Source organism: Xyrauchen texanus, chromosome 6, assembly GCF_025860055.1.
Source record: "Xyrauchen texanus isolate HMW12.3.18 chromosome 6, RBS_HiC_50CHRs, whole genome shotgun sequence".
NCBI classification, from domain to species: domain Eukaryota; kingdom Metazoa; phylum Chordata; class Actinopteri; order Cypriniformes; family Catostomidae; genus Xyrauchen; species Xyrauchen texanus.
The window spans coordinates 2,427,674-2,449,422 of record NC_068281.1 but is presented as its reverse complement, the minus strand read 5'-3'; the positions used below and the strand labels follow the sequence as shown (position 1 = coordinate 2,449,422).

The window sequence follows — 21,749 nt, the reverse complement described above, 5'->3', positions numbered from 1 at the left end:
TACTTCACTCAGAGAACCTGTCAATCACAGCTGTCAATCATGATGTCACAGCAGCGTTTTTATAGCATCAAATAACTAAAAACAAACTTATTTTGAAAACAAACACTTGAAATGACATCAACGTGATAGAAACGACAGTAAATGACAGAAACTATCTTTGGAAAAAAGATATGTGAAGTGTAATTTAATTGTTTAGTTGGTCTCACGTCCCGTTGAATAACATGGGGAGGCGGGGCTTATGACCTATACTAGGACCAGTCACCGGGGGGCGATCGAGACGTTTTGGCTTCACTTTTGAGGACTTGTGCGGCACATTTGGTTAAACCTCTCAAGTTCTTCACAATTTTGATGCAAGTCATATCTGTGCCTGAAAATGCACAGAATTTGATCCTTTTACATGATTTTAAAGCATCCTTCTTTCCAGCATCCCATGCGGCCACATCCATCTGCACTGTTAACAACCTGCAAGCCGATCAATCCCAAAAACACCTCGGATGAGCTTCATATCCTGATATGAAAGGTGCTGGAAAAGATTAAGATAATGCAGTTTAAAGAAATGTTCTGCGTTTTTGCCAGAAATGTAACGGTGTAATAGTTAACAAAATTCAACTGAAAATATTTAGTTTATTTTAATGTAGGTTACTCAATCCTTCAATTTGATGGAATTTTTGTTATGAAATTAAAATGCATAAATCTTAAAATTATGTTTGTAAATCAACAATCCTCTAATGGAGGCCAAATTGATCAAAGGGTCTAAAAGCAGATTACAAACTGGAGTACATGTCAAATTTTCCGTGCCACTGATGTGGTTACTAGAGAGACGTTATTGCAATTTAACCTGGAATGCTCCATTAAAAATGGGTAACATTTAATTTAACCTCTTACACCCTGAAGGCATTTTCTTAAGATATACTTTCTAAAAGGCAAATCGAAAATAAATTGTCATAACATTAAGAGACAAATAAGTGGGTTAATTGCATTGATTCATTTTATAGAAAATGTTTAAATATGCATAAAAACAAAACAAAAAATGGCTTTGGAACAGTTCTGAGATTTTCAGTTTTAGACACTGCTGATACACACACACACACACATATATATACATACACATACATATATATATACACATACATATACACACACATATATATATATACACATACATATACATATATACACATACATATATATAAATATATACACATACATATATATAAATATACATATACCTCGACCGCGGTGTACCAGGTACTAAAATTCGAACAGAGTCATGTCGAGTTGTACCGTGCAGTGGAAAAGCCCCATAACACTCTCTAGACATCCAATGAGGCCCATCTAACATATCTATGATGCGAAGGATCGTGATTCATGGCATCGATCCCAGAGAAACCGTCCCTACAGAGACGCCATAGCTTTCGTGACACTCTTTGAGGAATATTTCAGGATCTACACATCATAATACATTGAGTGTGGGCTTGTTTGTTCCAGAATCATCTGTTGTATGTTATGAAATGTCATTTTCTATAACATGTTTTTTTTTCATGAAGCAATAAACCAAAATGTGATGGAAATTCTGTTTGTCTGTTTACTATACACATGGATTTAACACGCTAGTACTCACTGTAGTTTGGTCTCTGAGTTAATTAAATGTGCTCATTGTATTCTACTAATCAAGGCCTTTCCAAAGATATATAACACATGGTTGTGTGATGTTTTTGCTCTTTTTATACTGGGCCGTTCCATATTTAATAGGTTAAAAAGCATTTAACAAGACAATAGGATATAAACCACCCCCCAAAACAAACCACGAATGGAATAACAACGTCCTCTTACTTGAGGAAGTCTGGTGCTCTATTGATCATATGTTGAAAATCCTCTAGAGACAAACGGCCATCATTATCCATATCAGCTTCATCCATGACCTTCTCACACACCATCCGCACTTCATCCTCTGTCAGTTCATTACGAGTCAGTTTATTCAACGTTTTCTCCAGATCTGATTTACAGATGAAGTCATCGTTATTAAAGTCTAAAAAGGGAAGAGAGGAGAGCTCTACATAAGCTGGGCCACTTCTGTCGGGGTTCCCCCGGCCTGAGAGAACAAGGGAGGAATGTGGCAGGGTGGAGGGCGGGGCCGGGTGTATAGCATCACTATCCGGCCCCGCCCTCCACCACAAAATGGCGCTGCATTATGCAGAAAAGAACAGCAAACTTTTGGCTTTTGGCTTTTGGCCCAGTTGCCATGGGCCGATTTCTCTTCTCAGTCCAGCCCTGGTTCCCACTTTAATGAATGCCAATTGACCAATCAGAAGCAAATATTCCACAGAGTCATGTAAGAAGTAATGTTATTTTTTGTGTAACAGAATCAAAATCAACTCACCGTAGATCTTAAAAGCATAGTAGGCCTTCAGGTCTCTGGGAGCCATTTCACTCAGTACCGAAAACATGTCCAAGAAGTCGTCCAAAGTCATGTTGCCTTCCCCATCTTCTGAGAAGACCTCAGCAATCCTCTGTCTAAATGGATTATCCTTCACAAAAGAGCTTTTCTCAGAACTAACTTCACTCTTCTGCCTCTGAGCCATTTTTGCTCAATGACTTTTAATCAATTGCTGTCTTGGTGATTTTTGGTGGATGTATGAAGTTAGTTCCCCTCAAGTTCACACAGGTGTGACCACTTTATATTTAAAAGAGTTAGTGTTTAATTGTGTCATCCAAATACAAGCAAATGCTCGTCAACACACTTGTATTTATCCTAAAACATTTCTTTAGTGACATACTCTCACCCAAGTGAAATGAACATTTACTGCAAGTGACTAATACTTTACAGGCACTTGATTAAATGGCACTAAGCTTTTGGTTCTCTTGAGTTCAAGGGGATCTGATGACGTTTATCAATTAGTAGAAGATTCATAATTAATGAGGAACACAAAGATCTCTGTAGGGCAGGAGTGAGGTGCGTGGTACCTTCAGCTCGGGCATGCTGCCAATCAGCTCATACGGTAGATGCACGTCTGGTTGGTTGGTGTAGTCCAGCGGTACTAGCTGCGGCGCTAAATCATGATATCGATGAAAGAGTCTGAGAAATCACAAGGAACATTATTTCATAACACTTTATACTAACTTACATGGTAAGGTATTACCATGGTAGATATCCAAAAAACATGGTATTACTAATGGTATATGTTCACAAACGTGGTCGTATTTGTCCACAAAACACGGTATTACTGTGGTACGTGTCCACAAACGTGGTCGAAAATGTCCACAAAACACGGTATTACTGTGGTACGTGTCCACAAACGTGGTCGAAAATGTCCACAAAACACGGTATTACTGTGGTACGTGTCCACAAACGTGGTCGAAAATGTCCACAAAACACGGTATTACTGTGGTACGTGTCCACAAGCGTGGTCGAAAATGTCCACAAAACACGGTATTACTGTGGTACGTGTCCACAAACGTGGTCGAAAATGTCCACAAAACATGGTATTACTGTGGTACGTGTCCACAAACGTGGTCGTATTTGTCCACAAAACACGGTATTACTGTGGTACGTGTCCACAAACGTGGTCGAAAATGTCCACAAAACACGGTATTACTGTGGTACGTGTCCACAAGCGTGGTCGAAAATGTCCACAAAACACGGTATTACTAGTGGTGCGTGTCCACATAGCGTGGTCGTATTTGTCCACAAAACACGGTATTACTAGTGGTACGTGTCCACAAACGTGGTCGAAAATGTCCACAAAACACGGTATTACTAGTGGTACGTGTCCACAAGCGTGGTCGAAATTGTCCACAAAACACGGTATTACTAGTGGTACGTGTCCACAAGCGTGGTCGTATTTGTCCACAAAACACGGTATTACTAGTGGTACGTGTCCACAAACGTGGTCGTATTTGTCCACAAAACACGGTATTACTAGTGGTACGTGTCCACAAACGTGGTCGTATTTGTCCACAAAACACGGTATTACTAGTGGTACGTGTCCACAAACGTGGTCGTATTTGTCCACAAAACACGGTATTACTAATGGTACGTGTCCACAAACGTGGTCGAAATTGTCCACAAAACACGGTATTACTGTGGTACGTGTCCACAAACGTGGTCGAAAATGTCCACAAAACACGGTATTACTGTGGTACGTGTCCACAAACGTGGTCGAAAATGTCCACAAAACACGGTATTACTGTGGTACGTGTCCACAAACGTGGTCGAAAATGTCCACAAAACACGGTATTACTGTGGTACGTGTCCACAAACGTGGTCGAAATTGTCCACAAAACACGGTATTACTGTGGTACGTGTCCACAAACGTGGTCGTATTTGTCCACAAAACACGGTATTACTGTGGTACGTGTCCACAAACGTGGTCGTATTTGTCCACAAAACACGGTATTACTAATGGTACGTGTCCACAAACGTGGTCGTATTTGTCCACAAAACACGGTATTACTAATGGTACGTGTCCACAAACGTGGTCGTATTTGTCCACAAAACACGGTATTACTAGTGGTACGTGTCCACAAACGTGGTCGTATTTGTCCACAAAACACGGTATTACTAATGGTATATGTCCACAAACGTGGTCGTATTTGTCCACAAAACACGGTATTACTGTGGTATATGTTCACAAACGTGGCCGTACTTGTCCACAAAACACGGTATTACTGTGGTACGTGTCCACAAACGTGGTCGTACTTGTCCACAAAACACGGTATTACTAATGGTACGTGTCCACAAACGTGGTCGTACTTGTCCACAAAACACGGTATTACTAATGGTACGTGTCCACAAACGTGGTCGTATTTGTCCACAAAACACGGTATTACTAATGGTACGTGTCCACAAACGTGGTCGTATTTGTCCACAAACATGGTATTACTAATGGTACGTGTCCACAAACGTGGTCGTATTTGTCCACAAACATGGTATTACTATGGTTTAATTTGTCCATAAAACATGTTATTACTAATGTAGCATATATGTCCTAAAAACATGCTGTATTATTACCATGGCCATAAACAATAGGGAACTTTGTGGTACATTTTGTTTTTTAGAATGACAAAAAAATATTCTGTGGTCATTCATAGTGAGCATTCAGTCACATGTTCTTTATGGGCTTTATAGACCATAATCACTTAAACATACTTTTGAATTGTTTTGTAAATGATCTGATGTGGTTTTCTCCACTTGTGCTCACACGTGGCATCTTTCACCTGCTTAAAGGCTCATCATGGGAAATGGTTGTAACGTTAACATCAAGGCTGATTATGAAGTAGGTCTAAGAAACGTCTCTTCAAATTCCTCCACGGAAATCAAGCCAGTATTGAACAATGTATATAACAAATAAAAGCTAAATATCTCACCTCAGAATTTCTTTTCTGGTGAAATAGGTGCTGTCCTACAAAACGAGAGAAGTAAAAAGAGTGCAATACTTCACAAAACGACATGACAATTTCTATTCAATAAGTGCAATCTTAACACCTGCAACGTAAAATGTGATTTAATGTGAGTTTATCTACAATAACTGGTTTCATTCAAGTCGATAATATAATTAAATAGTCATATAATTGACTGAATTAAAAGTTCATGTTGTGTGACAAATGAAGTACAAATATTTCATGTAATCTCTCGATTAAAGGAGATCATGAAGCAGCATGCAACATGTTTTATCAAACTTTTGTCAAATGCCAGACCTGGTATGCATCCAGTTGCTGTGATGTAAAGATTGTCTGTTTGTTCCCCATTCCTGCAGTGCCATGATAGACTCCAGCTGAACTTCAGCCGTATGCCAGTGGATGCTTCACATATGAAATACTGGCACAAAAGACAGCCGTGAGACATGGCAGATCAGGTATCGGCCACAGCGAGTCCTTTAGTTCTCTGTTATAATAGCAGCATTTCATCATTTCACGGCCATGAATGGCAGCGTGGACGTGAATGTGGTCTGTCGGTCAAGGGGAGTCACGGTAGAGAATGGGGGTGGGCGTCAGATTACGCAGTTTCGCATGAAGGCACAGCAGAAATTGTGCCGCTTTATATGTAGATGGTTGAAAGGTATGTAACAATATTCAACAATCAAATTAAAGAGAATTCCATTTTGGAACTCCAAAGGAGATGTTTTGAAGAATGCAAACTTCTGTATCTTCTATACGATGAATATAGAAGCTCTAAAATATTGCCTATATGTATCATAGATAGTTTACATTTCACATTTCACTAGTTAAGTGGTTCATTCTTGATATCAGAAGTGAAATAACTACTAGTGAAAAGGGTCATTTTTGATATCATTAGGCCTAATTACACCGTTAATTCTTCATATGCAAAATGACGTCATTACTATGAGAAATACACATCTTTGATACCAAAAATGAAATTTTAACTAATAAAAACCCCATAATTCTTGAAATCTGTACCTGCATTTTCACTAGCAGAAATATACAATTCTCTGCCATTCACTTCTGTTCAAAATGCAATTTCAGATATCGACAGTATCATTTCTTACTAGATGAAATCCCAAATACACCTATTGGCTCTTATATTTTAATTCATTATTTTAATATAATTAATCACCCAGTTTTCAGTGATTTATCATGGTTAAAAACAAATATATCATAAATATATTTACTTTAGAAATTAGTCATCATTTATTTTAATTATTTAATTATGTACATTAATTAAAATGTTCAGGTTGTAATTACAATTTGTGCAAAACTTCTGGCATATTCCAGTGGACTTTTTTAATAACAGGATGCGTGTGACTTTCTTTCTTCTGCAGAACACAAATTAAGATTTTTTGAAGAATATTTCAGCTCTGTAGGTCCATATAATGCAAGTGAATGGTGACCAAAGCTCCAAAAAGCACATAAAGGCAGCATAAAAGTAATCCATAAGACGCCAGTGGTTTAATCCATGTCTTCTGAGGTGATATGATAGGTGTGGGTGCAAAGCCAGTCCTTTTGTACTACAAATCTCCACTTTCACTTTTACTTTCACTTCCGCATACTGCTTTTGTTCTTTGATGATTTGCATTCTTCGTGCGTATCGCCACCTACTCGTCTGGGCTGGTCAAAGGTTTAGATTTTTAGTTAAAAAAGACTTAAATGTTAATCTTATTCTTCACCTATATCTATCATATCACTTCAGAAGACATGGATTAAACCACTGGAGTCGTATGGATTACTTTTATGCTGCCTTTATGTGCTTTTTGGAGCTTCAAAGTTCTGTCCAACATTCACTTGCATTGTAAGGACCTACAGAGCTGAAATATTCTTCTAAACATCTTCATTTGTGTTCTTGATGAAAGAAAGTCACACATCTGGGATGGCATGAGGGTGAGTAAATGATGAGAGAGTTTTCATTTTTGGGCGTACTGTCCCTTTAAAAACTGAATTGCAACTAGTGAAATTGATGTTACTGATATCTGTAAATGCACAAATTAGGTTTGGTATTTCAGATGTGAATGAATCGGAGAATAAAGATAATTGTGTTCATCATTTTTGTTATCAGTAATAATTAACATAGTCATTAGTGAAAACCAAATTATAGATATTTAAAAAAAATGCATTTTTACTAGTTTGATTATTGATATCAGGAATGGACATTTGCACGAGTAGCAATGTAATTATTTATATTAAAAAAAATTGCATTTGTCTAGTAAGAAGTGCATTGCTGATATGTGAAATTGGAACTAGTATTACATAAATTATATATATATATATATATATATATATATATATATATCTGTAACTGCATATTATCAGGAGTGAACGAAAGTTAATGGTGAAATTCTATAGTGAAAATGCAGTTATAGATATGCAAAATTACATTTTTTACTAGTTAAAATTGTACTTTTGATATAGAATGTGTCTTTCTGTGAGTAATGACATCATTTATATCAATGATTAATGTTTTTATGAGTGCAAATGTAATTACTGATATAAAAATGAGCACTTTTCGCTAGTAGTAATTCCATTCCTGATATCCAGAATTTGCGTCATAGTGAGAATTGAGTTGTCGATATCTATAATTCATATCCTGCCCTAGATTAAGTCAGTTCGGCTTGCCCTGCCAAAAACGACAAAGCAAACAAACAAAACAAGTCTTTCATAGAAAGGTCCACATTTCACCTATAGGATCTTTCTCATAATTATGGGGGTGAAATGTGACCTGCATGATCTTTTGTGAGATTCCCCCTTTCATCCTGACTTAATAATAATTTTCCTAATGGAGTATTTTGACCAAACATCCCATGAAAATCATCCAGGCTAATGTGTATTGTGTCAAACCCAACAAATGCGTCTCAATTATGGCATTAAATATGCAAGCATTCATGCATTGTCCGGCCATTGTGAGTTTATTTGGTTGGCACGGAGGGTGAATGGTATCAGATGCTCCTGTTGAAGCCCTGCACCTGTTTACCTGTTACCTTTACTCTCTCTGTTTACCTCTTCTCTCACTTGTTCTTTCTCTCTAAACACTATATGATTCATATCAGTGGTAAATGGATGTCTATCCACGACATTAAAAGCTTTCAATGCACATGCACAACTCACCACTAGGGTGCTTAGGTGTTGTGTTTAGTTGCCAGAGCATATTTATGAGGTTGCTAGGGTGTGCCCGGGCGTTGCTATGGAGGTTCTCACTTCCAAGGCTCTATCTGAGATTCCAGGGCTTTACCATAAAAGAAAGCATAAAGGTACATTTGGATCACATGAGACACTTTTTTATTTATTAAATGTTCATTACAACAATGTGGCAGGGCGGAGGGCAGGGCTGGGTCGGGATGCGACTCACCCGGCCCCTAGTCAGTCTAATCAAGCCTCAGAGAGGGATAAAGGTCGACTGGAGACTGCAGTGGGACAGAGAGAGAGATTTACGGGCAGCTGTCCGATACCTTTATGTGTTTGTCTTTGATACCAGTGTTAATCTCTTTACACTGGTGCCGAAACCCTGGAAGGAGGAGGGATGCGCCGTAGTAGAGTTCTAGCCGCTACTTTCCACCCCAACGGAGCCGCCGCGGCCATCCGCAGGAGGACGGAGGAGCCCGGCCGCCTGAGAGCGGACGAACGGCCACCGACCACGAAGGGAGAAGGGGCTCCTAACCGACTGCCTGGAGCGGTCAGGGCCGCTGCCAGGAGCGGAGGAGACCCCTACTAGCCACTGAAACACGTCGGGGTATGAGATCGCCAACCGCGAGCAGGGAGAGGCTCCTGGCTGACCACCTGGAGCGGGAGAACCGCTGCCAGGGGTGGAGGAGACCCCTTCTGTTTCCCGAGAACGTGGCTGGGCATTCCGTCTGGCAGGGGCCGGAAGACTGCCTCCGATCCATCCGGGGAGGGGCGGCTGTCGTCCGTTGGAGGTTTGAGGAGTGGCTGAGGACCAAGCTACGGCGTACTGGAGAACAGGCGAGTAAGTGTTTTTGTTTTCTCTATCCCACTGCCGCTCCGTGTTGGCCTTTCCCTCTCTTTTAAAAATGTTTTTGTTAATTTGGCACGATCGCTGTTACGGCATGTAGGTGCCACACTTTTTTTTTGTTTCCCTCCCCTTGTCCCATCCCTAATCCAGGAAGACGGGGATGACCTGCCGACAGACAGAGTGTTAGGCATGCCCCTCCCCAGGGAAAGGGGGGTGTATGTCATGCCGGGGGCACCCTGGCCTGACAGAACGAGGGAGGAATGTGACAGGGCGGAAGGCGGGGCTGGGTCGTGATTCCCGGCCCCTAATCAGGCTATTCAAGCCTCAGAGAGGGATAAAGGCCAACTGGAGACTGCAGTGGGTCAGAGAGAGAGATTTACAGGCAGCTGTCCGACACCTGTGTGTCTTCTTTAAACTATTATTTATATTGTCAAGCCGGTTCTCGCCTCCTCCTTTCCATTAATACCTTTACAAACAGCAACTGTTATCATTGTCATAACACAACAACACCACAGGCCAGGGTCCATCCTTTATAAATATTTAAATCCAAATTGAGTTTTTTTTTAAAGTTTAATAGACTCAAAATACATTTTCATTTCATGTTTTAACCTCAAAATAGCGAAATAGCGAAAGTATGCATTGATAAAACATGATCTTGCTTTGGTTTTATATTTCAGCATTATATATATTGTCCCTGTGGGACATTGTTCACATTTTCACCGTAATAATTACTAGAGAGGTTTCCAAAACAAATTCATCCATATCAGACAAGAGCCCTTAAAGGGACAGTTCACCCAAAAAGGAAAATTCTCTCATCATTTACTCAACTTCATCCCAGATGTGTGTGACTTTCTTACATCTGCTGAACTCAAATGAAGATTATAAGAGGAATGTCTGGGCTATTTTGGTCCATACAGTGCATGTGAATGTGTGCCGACATTTTAAAGCTTTAAAACTTAAAATATCAATATCTCCAGAAGTGATGTGATCGGTGTGGATGAGAAACAGATCACTTTCACATTCTTCTTCTTGTGTTTTTTGGTGATGCGTAAATCTTTAAAAAATGAGTGTAGATAGACAGAATATATTTTTGCCTATTTTTAAGATTTATGCATTTCAATTTCATAACAAAATTCCATTAAATTAAATTGTGTAACGTTTAACAAAATTAAATTAACAAAACTCAAAATATATACTTTACATTTATGCATTTGGCAGACGCTTTTATCCAAAGCGACTTACAGTGCACTTATTACAGGGTCAATCCCCCTGGAGCAACCTGGAGTTAAGTGCCTTGCGCAAGGACACAATGGTGGTGACTGTGGGGATCGAACCAGCGACCTTCTGATTACCAGTTATGTGCTTTTAGCCACTACGCCACCACCACTCCGTATACTGCATTTAAACACACATAGACATCAAAGGGGGCTTGAGCACCTGCCCTTTTTTGTTCCTCGAGAGAAAGTGCCCTTTTTTTGAATATATATATATATATATATATATATTAGGGCTGTCAATCGATACAAATTATTAATAGAATTAATTACATGGTGTCCCGATTAATTAATCGCATTTAATCGCATATACAAATATTTGCTGAGAAAGCCCCTCATATAACAATAACACAATATATAAAGATTATACATATTTATATCAATATATAATTATACATAGTTATCTTTAAATATTAAAAAATCACACATATATATATATAAAACATTTATAATATTCAGATAATTAAAATGCATTACATTCTTGTAGCAGAAGAGTTAATCATTGATAAGACAGAAAGTGGAAATATATTGTTTAATACCATATTATTGATCATAAGTGACTCATTGACTCACAGTTCACAGCAATCCATTACACAAGTGAATTTGTCAATCAGTTGGAGATTTATTATGAGGGCTTGTTTAAGGACACCTGCGTCAGTCATGCTTGTGTAGCGTCTCTGGTGCGTTGCGTCATAAATATAAAATGTTTAGGTCACTGTGTCAAGTTAAATATAGTTTAATACTCAATCTTTAAACACATCTTGAGATCTCTTAGTTCGGATTTGCGCTCCATCAAGTGTTTTGAACGCAAGAATGTAACACATGTTTGTGTTGTTCTGCTGAAGTGTTTTCTTCACTGTATAAACTGTGTGTTGCTCATACAGCTGAAGTTTCACTTACTGCCCCCTGGAGTAAACAGGTGGTACTACAAGCTTGCATTTCTCAGGAATCTTCCTTATTATCGTCCGGGGCATTGCGATTAATTGTGTTAATTTTTTAACGCGTTATTTTTAATAAAATTAATCGCACTGAATTAACACGTTAAATCGACAGCCCTAATATATATATATATATATTCCTGTTTGCGCACAGCTTCCCTGTCAAACAAATATATTTATTTAATTAAAAAATACAAATATCAGGTCGGGAGATTAAACTTTATTGAGTTCTGATGCCCTTCCTCCCTCCATCTCTCTCTCTCCCTCCATTTTTGATAAATGCCATTACAAAATAAAAAATATTAAGTATGTGTATTGAAATAAAAAATTTTTTTACAGTATATATATTTTAGGTTTTGTTCATTTAATTTTGTTAAACGTTACACAATTTAATTTAATGGAATTTTGTTATGAAATTGAAATGCATAAATCTTCAAAATAGGCAAAAATATATTTTAACTATATAGCTGTCTGTCTGTCTGTCTGTCTGTCTACACTCATTTTTTAAAGATTTACACATCACCAAAAACACAAGAAGAAGAATGTGAAAGTGATCTGTTTCTCATCCACACCGAAGTTATTCATATTTTAAGTTTTAAAGCTTTAAAATGTCGGCACACATTCACATGCATTGTATGGACCAAAATAGCCGAATAATTCCTCTTATAATCTTATAAATAAAAAAGTCACACACATCTGGGATGAGGGAGTAAATGATGAGAGAATTTTCCTTTTTGGGTGAACTGTCCCTTTAAGGGCTCTTGTCTGATATGGATGAATTTGTTTTGGAAACCTTTCTAGTAATTATTACGGTGAAAACATGAACAATGTCCCACAGGGACAATATATATAATGCTGAAATATAAACCAAAGCAATAAAATGCCCTGCATAGGGCACCACGTGAAGAAATGCTGTCTGGTCATGTTCAAGTTGTCAATTACATGTTCGACAGAGCAAAAGGCATTTACACTTAACGTGGATGCTTACATGGATTTATACAGTTAATCAGCATGAAGTAGCTGCGATATTTTCCAGTACCCCCACGAGGGCATGGTTTAAATGCCCATTTGACATGTGGGACTAAATGTTTTTAAGATTTACGCATTTCAATTACATAACACAATCCATAAAATTAAGTAGTCATTAACCAAATACACATAGAATCTAGCTATAGCATTTAACGCGATTCTGCATGTAATACACCTATTTATCATTTGCATTTCTTGCTAATATCTTACTGGTTGATTTGTAACATGATGTGTATCATTCTGTGCACATTCTCCTGTATTCATATAAATCCAATGATGATAAACTGCATTTTTTCCTTCTCTTGCATAGATTTTATTTACAAAATACTTTTTACACATTTTACATATATTACAGAAATATTTGCCAAGAGTGAACTGCATAATTGCAGCTTGCTCCTTTAAATGTCCCTATATCAAAGCCGACATAGGGTTCATGCGACATCGGAGGGGTGCATTAAACTCCGTCTTGATGCACTGCAGTTGGTGGAGTGTTACAGTAGTGGGCGCTGTGTTCAAGACTGGCATAGACAGGAAGTGATGGCCAGGACAGTGCGGATTTGGCCATGTTGACTGAGGAAAGTGTGACTCTCGTAGTCTCGAGGAACACAAGCCTTGCCCTGTCCTTCAGCCCTCAACAAACATTCACCCGAATTCGACGCACTCCTGCAGAAACAAGTGTGGGGTGTGTTAGATAAAACATTCACAAAACACTGAGGACACTTTTGTAAGTAACTAATGGGTTCACCAAGTCATTATCCACCCTCAAAAAAGTTTTACCCCCAAAAAATGAATAGTAGGTTTGACAAACTAATCATCATATAGTCATTTTGTTTTAGGTGGAAATTGCGGTTTTACGATATTAATATTGTCGTAACCATGCTGTGATGAGGAGAAGAGCGTGGCCGGGCCCTGACGGAGCACGCCCAGCACTGAATCTGCTGATCAGCGGGAGAGCGAGATAAGGGGCAGCCAGAGATGCCGGTTCGAGAGAGAGAAGAACTTGCTCGCCGGCTCCCGGATGTGCTGTCGCCCGGTCCTCAACCGCTTCTCTGCCCTCTGGCGGACGCCAGGTATAGAGAGAGATGCACGCGGCCATGTTGCATGTGTGTCTGTGTTTGTTTATGTTGGTTTAAAGTTTACTATTACATTTTATGTTTACTGTTCATCCGGTTCCAGCCTCCTTGCCCGTCCTTATACTGTTACAGTGGTGCCGAAACCGGGGAAGGAGGAGGAGGGATGCGCCTTTCCACTGCCATCCGCCAGGGGAGCAGCCACGGCCGTCTGCCTGAGGATGGAGGGGTTGCTGGCGGCCGCCGAGATCCGGAGGAACAGCGGCCGTCTGCCAAGAAGGGGAGGAGTTGTTCCATCCACCAGGGGCTGGAGGACTCGCTACTGTCCACCGGGGGAAGCGCAAGCTGTTGTCCGCCAGGGCAGAGAAGCGGTTGAGTACTGGGCGACAGTGCATCCGAGAGCCCTCGAACAAGATCTTCTCTCTCTCCTTTCTCGCTCTCGAACCGGCGTCTCCGGCTGCCCCTTATCTCGCTCTCCCTCTGATCGGCTGATTCAGCCAACGCCCTCCTCCTCACCACACGTGTCTGTAATAGACTATTACAGTATATATATATATAATATTGCCGGAACATTGTTATGGACCATGCATGACACGGACGGGTTAGGCCATCGTGCACCATCTCCAGGACACCAGCAGGGTCCGAGTTGAAGTGGCAAAGCTTATTTTTAGGGTGGCAGCTGACACCCCGTGCCACCCTTCTGTCTAAACATTATTAGACGATACGTCAACGTTTGGTTCTAGAACATAAACTTCACACTTTCATTTCACCTCAAATGTGATTTTTGAAGCCGTATTGCAAACTTTTTTTAAAAACACACAGTGGCTAACATGTACATAAGTATTCACAGCCTTGCTCAGTACTTTGTTGAAGCACCTTTGGCACCAAGTACAACCTCAAGTCTTTTTGTATATGATGCTACAAGCTTGGCACATCTATTTTTGGGCAGTTTCTCCCATTCTTCTTTGCAGGACCTCTCAAGCTCCATCAGGTTGGATGGGGAGCGTCGGTGCACAGCCATTTTCAGATCTCTCCAGAGATGTTCAATCTGGTTCAAGTCTGGGCTCTGGCTGGACCACTCAAGGACATTCACAGAGATGTCCCGTAGCCGCTCCTTTGTTATCTTGGCTGTGTGCTTAGGGTCGTTGTCCTGTTGGAAGATGAACCTTCGCCCCAGTCTGAGGTCCAGAGCGTTCTGGAGCAGGTTTTCATCAAGGATGTCTCTGTACATTGCTGCATTCATCTTTCCCTCGATCCTGACTAGTCTCCCAGTTCCTGCCACTGGAAAACATCCCCACAGCATGATGCCGCCACCACCATGCTTCACTGTAGGGATGGTATTGGCCAGGTGATGAGTGGTGCCTGGTTTCCTCCAGACATGACGCTTGCCATTCAGGCCAAAGAGGTCAATATTTGTTTCATCAGACCAGAGAATTTTGTTTCTCATGGTCTGAGAGTCCTTCTGGTGCCTTTTGGCAAACTCCAGGCGGGCTGTCATGTGCCTTTTACTGAGGAGTGGATTCTGTCTGGCCACTCTACCATACAGGCCTGATTGGTTGAGTGCTGCAGAGATGGTTCTTCTTCTGGAAGGTTCTTCTCTCTCCACAGAGAAATGCTGGAGCTCTGTCAGAGTGACCATCGGGTTCTTGGTCACCTCCCTGACTAAGGCCCTTTTCCACCGATCGCTCAGTTTGACCGGGTGACAATCTGAGTGATGTACCTTTCCCGAGATCTGTGCCTCGATACAATCCTGTCTCGGAGGTCTACAGACAATTCCTTGGACTTCGTGGCTCGGTGGGATAACTGTGGGACCTTATATAGACAGGTGTGTGCCTTTCCAAATCATGTCCAATCAACTGAATTTATCACAGGTGGACTCCAATCAAGTTGTTGAAACATCTCAAGGATGATCAGTGGAAACCGGATGCACCTGAGCTCAATTTTGAGCGTCATGGCAACGCCTGTGAATACTTATGTACTTGTGATTTTTTTCATTTTGTATTTTTAATACATTTGCAAAGATTTCAAACAAACTTCTTTCACCTTGTCATTATGGTGTATTGTGTGTAGAATTTTGAGGAAAATAATGAATTTCATCCATTTTGGAATAAGGCTGTAACATAACAAAATGTGTAAAAAAGTGCTGTGAATACTTTCCGGATGCACCGTATGTTTCAATTAAAATAATTGGGTGATTGTGTGTTTGCTTAGCCGTATGTGTAAGGTTGGATCTTTAGCATGTACCTGAGAAGACATTGGCTCCCTGAGGTGCAGCTCCCCAAACATCTGCCCACGTCTATTTCCTGTTAGAACATTAGCAACACAAGAGAGAAGCGGCGAGCTGTTAACATGCTAAGTGCTTTGATTCGGCACCTGTGGGGACATTTTGTGGGCTCCTCGCACCTTTTGCACAGACAGTGAGAATTTACCACAGATGTCCTCAATAATCAAGCTCTTGTTCAAGCAGATTTGCATCACACTTCAGTATGTGACTTTTTCATGGCTATCACACAACATGTCATCCATCCTTCATATCCATTCTAAACTTGATGACCAAGAATAGAATATGATGAAGATGTCAACGGTTAAATAAGTGAGGAATTAATTGCATTTTTGTCACTTTCTGTGGGATTTTTGCCCTGAGCCCTGACTGATGTCATGCAGTCAACCTTCAGACCTTTCTTATGCAACTTTGTGAAATGCACATGCATATTTAAGTATAAAGTAATATGCCCTGTATTTTAAAGCATTATGTAGTTATTTCATATAAGACGTTAAGTCAGCAGATGTGGATTGGATGTGTTACGGGGGGGTGGGGGGTGGATCAGGACCCCAATCTTAAGGACTAATATATGGGGAAATCATCTTAGGCAAGGATCACATGGAGTTGACTAATTTCCTCTTTTACAAACAGGATTAACTGGTGTGAGGCACTGGATTTAAGGATGAAACCACATATTCTTCATTGGGATACTTTTTTATAAATCAACATCAAGCATGGGCGTAGCCAGGAAATAACTTTTGCGAGGGCCTCGATAAAAATGGATGGGCCACATTTGAAACATTGAAAGGCGGCGCGTTCAAACAGTTCTTTCACACTTTCAAAAAGCAGAATGTATGCATTTTTAAAACTATTTAATAAATATATATTTGAAGTCAAAAAACATTCTCTGATATTCTAGGTGGGCCTGGGTATAATGGCACTTTTCCACGTTACGGTTCGACTCGACTCGCTTTACTTTTCTGAGCTTGCATTTCCACTGCAGTTTAGTGCCGCCTCAACGTAGGTGGGATTATGGGCTGATCGTCATAGTTGTGCCGCCTCTACTGCTGTGACATCATCTTAAACGCGACACAAACATTACTGACCATAAACAATAGCACAAGCGCTAGCTGTTAGCTACTAGCTCACTGTGCTGCATAAAGCAGTTGTTGCATGGTGGTTTTACACAAGTGTAACAGTTCAATTGGCCTGATTGTTTTAGGAGCTTTCCAAGCAGAGTACAGAGTTAAGGTAACAAAACGTACCATCCTCCATCGTGGATCAACACAAGTTCAGCGCACTCTCCCTCCCATTGCTCGCTGGTTTAGATAGCGTCCATTTGGTCGAACTACTTCCACATTTCCTTGACGGTTCTGTAGTCACTTTGAACTTTTCCCAACACTGTTGGTCGGTCCGGTGGTAGCCGTGTGCATCCAAAAGCTGAGACACTTCCTGAGAGACTTTATCATATCGCTCATCGCTAATGAAAGGAACATCTGCTCCTCGTTTATTGACCACGGCATTCATTTTGTTCACAATTCGAAAGTCGCGTGAACAAATGATACTTCTATCGTTCTTGCTAACTTTAAAACTAGCGGGTTGATGTCGCGTGTCGGAAATCCAGTGACGCCGGTAGTGACGATTCTCCCTGACCAATCAGTGATCTGCTGGATTTTGACATCACATTTAGTTTCGGCTCGACATGCTTGGAGCCTCGACCAAGGTGGTGCTAAAAAAGTACCAAGTACCAGGTACTATCCACAGTGGAAACCCCAAAAACACAAGCAGAGTCTAATTGAGTCGAGTTGTACCGTGCCGTGGAAAAGCCCCATAATTTGGCCCACCCCGGCCCACCCTTGGCCACGCCACTGAGTCTGACATCAACACTTTAAAATCAAAAAATATTTTAGCCTATTTTTAAAATTGACACATTTCGATTTCAAACGATGTCATTTTTAAATAAATGAAATCAACAAAAATCCCAAATATTTACAGCTTTATCCATCCATCCATCCATCTTCAACCGCTTATCCGAAGTCGGGTCGCGGGGGCAGCTGCTCCAGCAGGGGGCCCCAAACTTCCCTATCCCGAGCCACATTAACCAACTCTGACTGGGGGACCCCGAGGCGTTCCCAGGCCAGTGTGGAGATGTAATCTCTCCACCTAGTCCAGGGTCTTCCCCGAGGCCTCCTCCGAGTTGGATGTGCCTGAAACACCTCCCTAGGGAGGCGGCCAGGGGGCATCCTTACCAGGTGCCCAAACCACCTCAACTGACTCCTTTCGACGCAAAGGAGCAGCGGCTCTACTCCGAGCTCCTCACGGATGACTGAGCTCCTCACCCTATCTCTAAGGGAGAAGCCCGCCACCCTTCTGAGGAAGCCCATTTCGGCCGCTTGTACTCGCGACCTAGTTCTTTCGGTCATGACCCAGCCTTCATGACCATAGGTGAGGGTAGGAACAACAATTGACCGGTAGATCGAGAGCTTTGCCTTTCGGCTCAGCTCTCTTTTCGTAACAACGGTGCGATAGAGCGAGTGCAATACCGCCCCCGCTACCCCGATTCTTCGGCCAACCTCCCGCTCCATTGTCCCCTCACTCGTGAACAAGACCCCGAGGTACTTGAACTCCTTCACTTGGGGCAAAACTTCATTCCCTACCTGGAGTACGCTTTATATTTAACCAAAAGTATACAGTATATTTTTATTTTCTTAAAGATTACTCAGTTAAAATTGATGGAATTGTGCTATAAAATTTTAAATGCATAAATATTAAAATTAGTTGTTTGAGTGTAGGTTAAAATGTAAAATCTTACGTCCAGTTTTCACCATTTTATAAACCCTTTTGCCTTCACTTATTCATTGAATGGTCTGGCAGGGAGACAAATGCATTTTATTAAGTACAATTATCCCAAGTAGTCTCAATTAATGAAGGCATAAAAGCAGCATAATACTGTTTAAAATAGTCTTAGATGAAGTACAGGCGCTAGCCTGCCATTGGGAGCAACTTGGGGTTCAGTGTCTTGCCCAAGGACACTTCGGCATGTGGAGTCGTGTGGGCCGGGAATCAAACCACCAAACCTGAGATTAGCGGCCGACCCGCTCTACCACCTGAGCCACAGCCGCCCCCATATATAACTAGATTACAGGTATTAGGTGTTTGTTGGTTTACTCACCCTGAGGCTTTCCACTTTGACTTCATCATCGTCGTATGTGACGCTCATAATGAAACTCCATATATGGAATACGGTAACATCCCTCTATTAATTCACATCGAGCTACTGTCTGAATCAACTCCAATTTGTTTGGCGTTTCAATGAGGGCGGAGTCAAACTGAGTGGGTACGCATGAAAATCCCTCTGTAAAATAAAACAGAATAAGATGAGGATCGTTACCGCATTTGTTAGAGCTTATTTAATATAGTTGCTACTTGGTATACTACCTCTTTGGACACACTTGATGACTGATTTATGACTAAGAGTATCAGTCAGAAATGAAATGATTGGAGTGTACAGAGCTTTCAAGAAGTTATTTAAATAAAAGTGATGACATTGCAGAACCACTGATTCACGTACTGTTGACATATTCTTACCTGGTGCACCTTTTAACCCCACACATTTGCCCACGTCTATGACGGTCTCATATGACGTTTGAGCGTAGTATGATTTAAGAGCCGGAGCTCGCACACACCGGCTCATTTTGGTTTCACAGTGGCATTCTTCAATGATTTCAACCTCTTGAAGATCTTCATAAAGCTTCACTCTGTCAACTCGAACCCCAGCAGGCTCACACATGGAGCTCAGACCACAGGACGGGGGCCCGCTGATGGGGTCTGTGGCCCCTGAGGATGAAGATGAGGGATCCAGCTGTCTCGTCTATAGTGGTTATGGAATAAAATATTTAGTTGTGATTCTCTTTCTTTTAAGTTGATGAAGATATTGAAGAGAGAATATACAAACGGAGAGGTAAAAATAGGCATAACAATAATAAGCTTTTGCTTATAACTTTATGAATAAATGTGTTTTAAATAAATCTTAAAACCACTGCAAAATGATCAGTTTCTCTGGACAGGTGTGTGTTTGAGTAAAATGAACATCTTTGTTTGATTCTATAAAGTACTGACAACATTTCTGCCAAATTTCAAATAGAAATATTGTCATTTAGAGCATTTATTAGCATAAAATGACAACTGGTCAAAATAACACAAACGACACCGTGAATAATGCAAAGAAAACAAGTTCATATTCATGTTGAAACGACACAATATTAATGTTTGAACTTAAAGTTCAGAAATCAATATTTGGTGGAATAATCCTGATTTTTAATCACAGCTCTTGTGCGTCATGGCATGATCTCTGCCAGTCTTTCACATTGAGTGAGGTTGGACGACTTTATGCCACTCCTGGCGCCAAAATTCAAGCATCTCAATGTTCAATGTGGGGCAGTGGTAGTGGTGGCTCAGTGGTTGAGGCTCAGGGTTACTGATCAGAAGGTTGGGGGCACCACCAAGATGCCACTGTTGGGTCCTTGAGCAAGGCACTTAACTGCAGGTTGCTCTGGGGGGATTGTCCCTGTAATAAGTACACTGTAAGTCTCTTTGGATAAAAGCGTCTGCCAAATGCATAAATGTAAATGGGTTCAGGTCTGGAGATTGGGCTGGCTATGACAAGGTCTTGATCCGGTGCTCCTCCTGTGGATTGACCTGCTGTGGCATGGAGCATGGAGCATTGTCCTGATGGATAAACTAATACTCAGAGTTGGGGAACATTGTCGGAGCAGAAGGAAGCAAGTTTTCTTCCAGTATAACCTTGTGCGTACGTGGCTTGATTCAAACGTCCTTCACAAAGACGAATCTGCCTGATTCCAGCCTTGCTCAAGCACCAACAGATCATCACCGATCTTCTGCAAAATTTCACAGTGGGTGTGAGACACTGTGGCTCAAAGGCCTCTCCAAGTCTCCGTCGAACCATTAGACGACCAGGTAGAAGATCGGTGATGATCTGTGATGATCACAGAGAAACTGATCGTTTTGCAGTGGTTTTAAGATTTATTTAAAACACATTTATTCATAAAGTTATAAGCAAAAAGCTTATTATTGTTATGCCTATTTTTACCTATATATATATATATATATATATATATATATATATATATATATATATATATATATATATATATATATATATATATATATAATGAAACAATAAGTGAGTAAATTATTAATTTGAAGAAAAGAATTATAATAATAGTCACTTTCTCTCTATACCTAAAAAGTACCGCTAAAAAACAACTGTCATATTTAAACGCACCGGATGGAAAGGTGGAAAAATAAGTATACAAATGTAATGTGTCTCCATCTTGCGGTCAACTGTGGAATCGCTTTACCTTTTTGCTCCGCAAGAAATCGAGCATTGAGGAAAATTTGGAGACCCAAAGACCCGCCTCGAATGACGTAGAACGCGCTGATTGGCCACAATGCGTTTTACAAATGCCCACATCAACATTTACAGGACTGCCAGAAATATCTGTAAAATACAAACGAAGGTAATAAATAAGATAGTGACTAACATATAATTTACAATAAATAAATAAATTCACAAAATGTGCGCACACACACACACACACACACACACGCAGCACAATCAGACAGCCTATTTTCCCATTTTACAAACATTTGATATAGATTTGCAAAACAATAATCTCATTGCGTGTTTCAGCGGCCAGTTGCAGACACGACCGATAGGGGGCGACAAAACTCACC

At 40.6% G+C, this 21,749-nt stretch overlaps 2 pseudogenes; both read right to left on the bottom strand.

The window, feature by feature from the left end:
* Positions 1-501: 501 nt before the first annotated feature.
* Positions 502-5,845, bottom strand: LOC127645823 (calcium and integrin-binding family member 3-like; annotated as a pseudogene).
* A 7,180-nt stretch (positions 5,846-13,025) lies between these two features.
* The window catches only part of LOC127645806 (uncharacterized), a 9,188-nt pseudogene continuing 464 nt past the window's right edge, over positions 13,026-21,749 (bottom strand).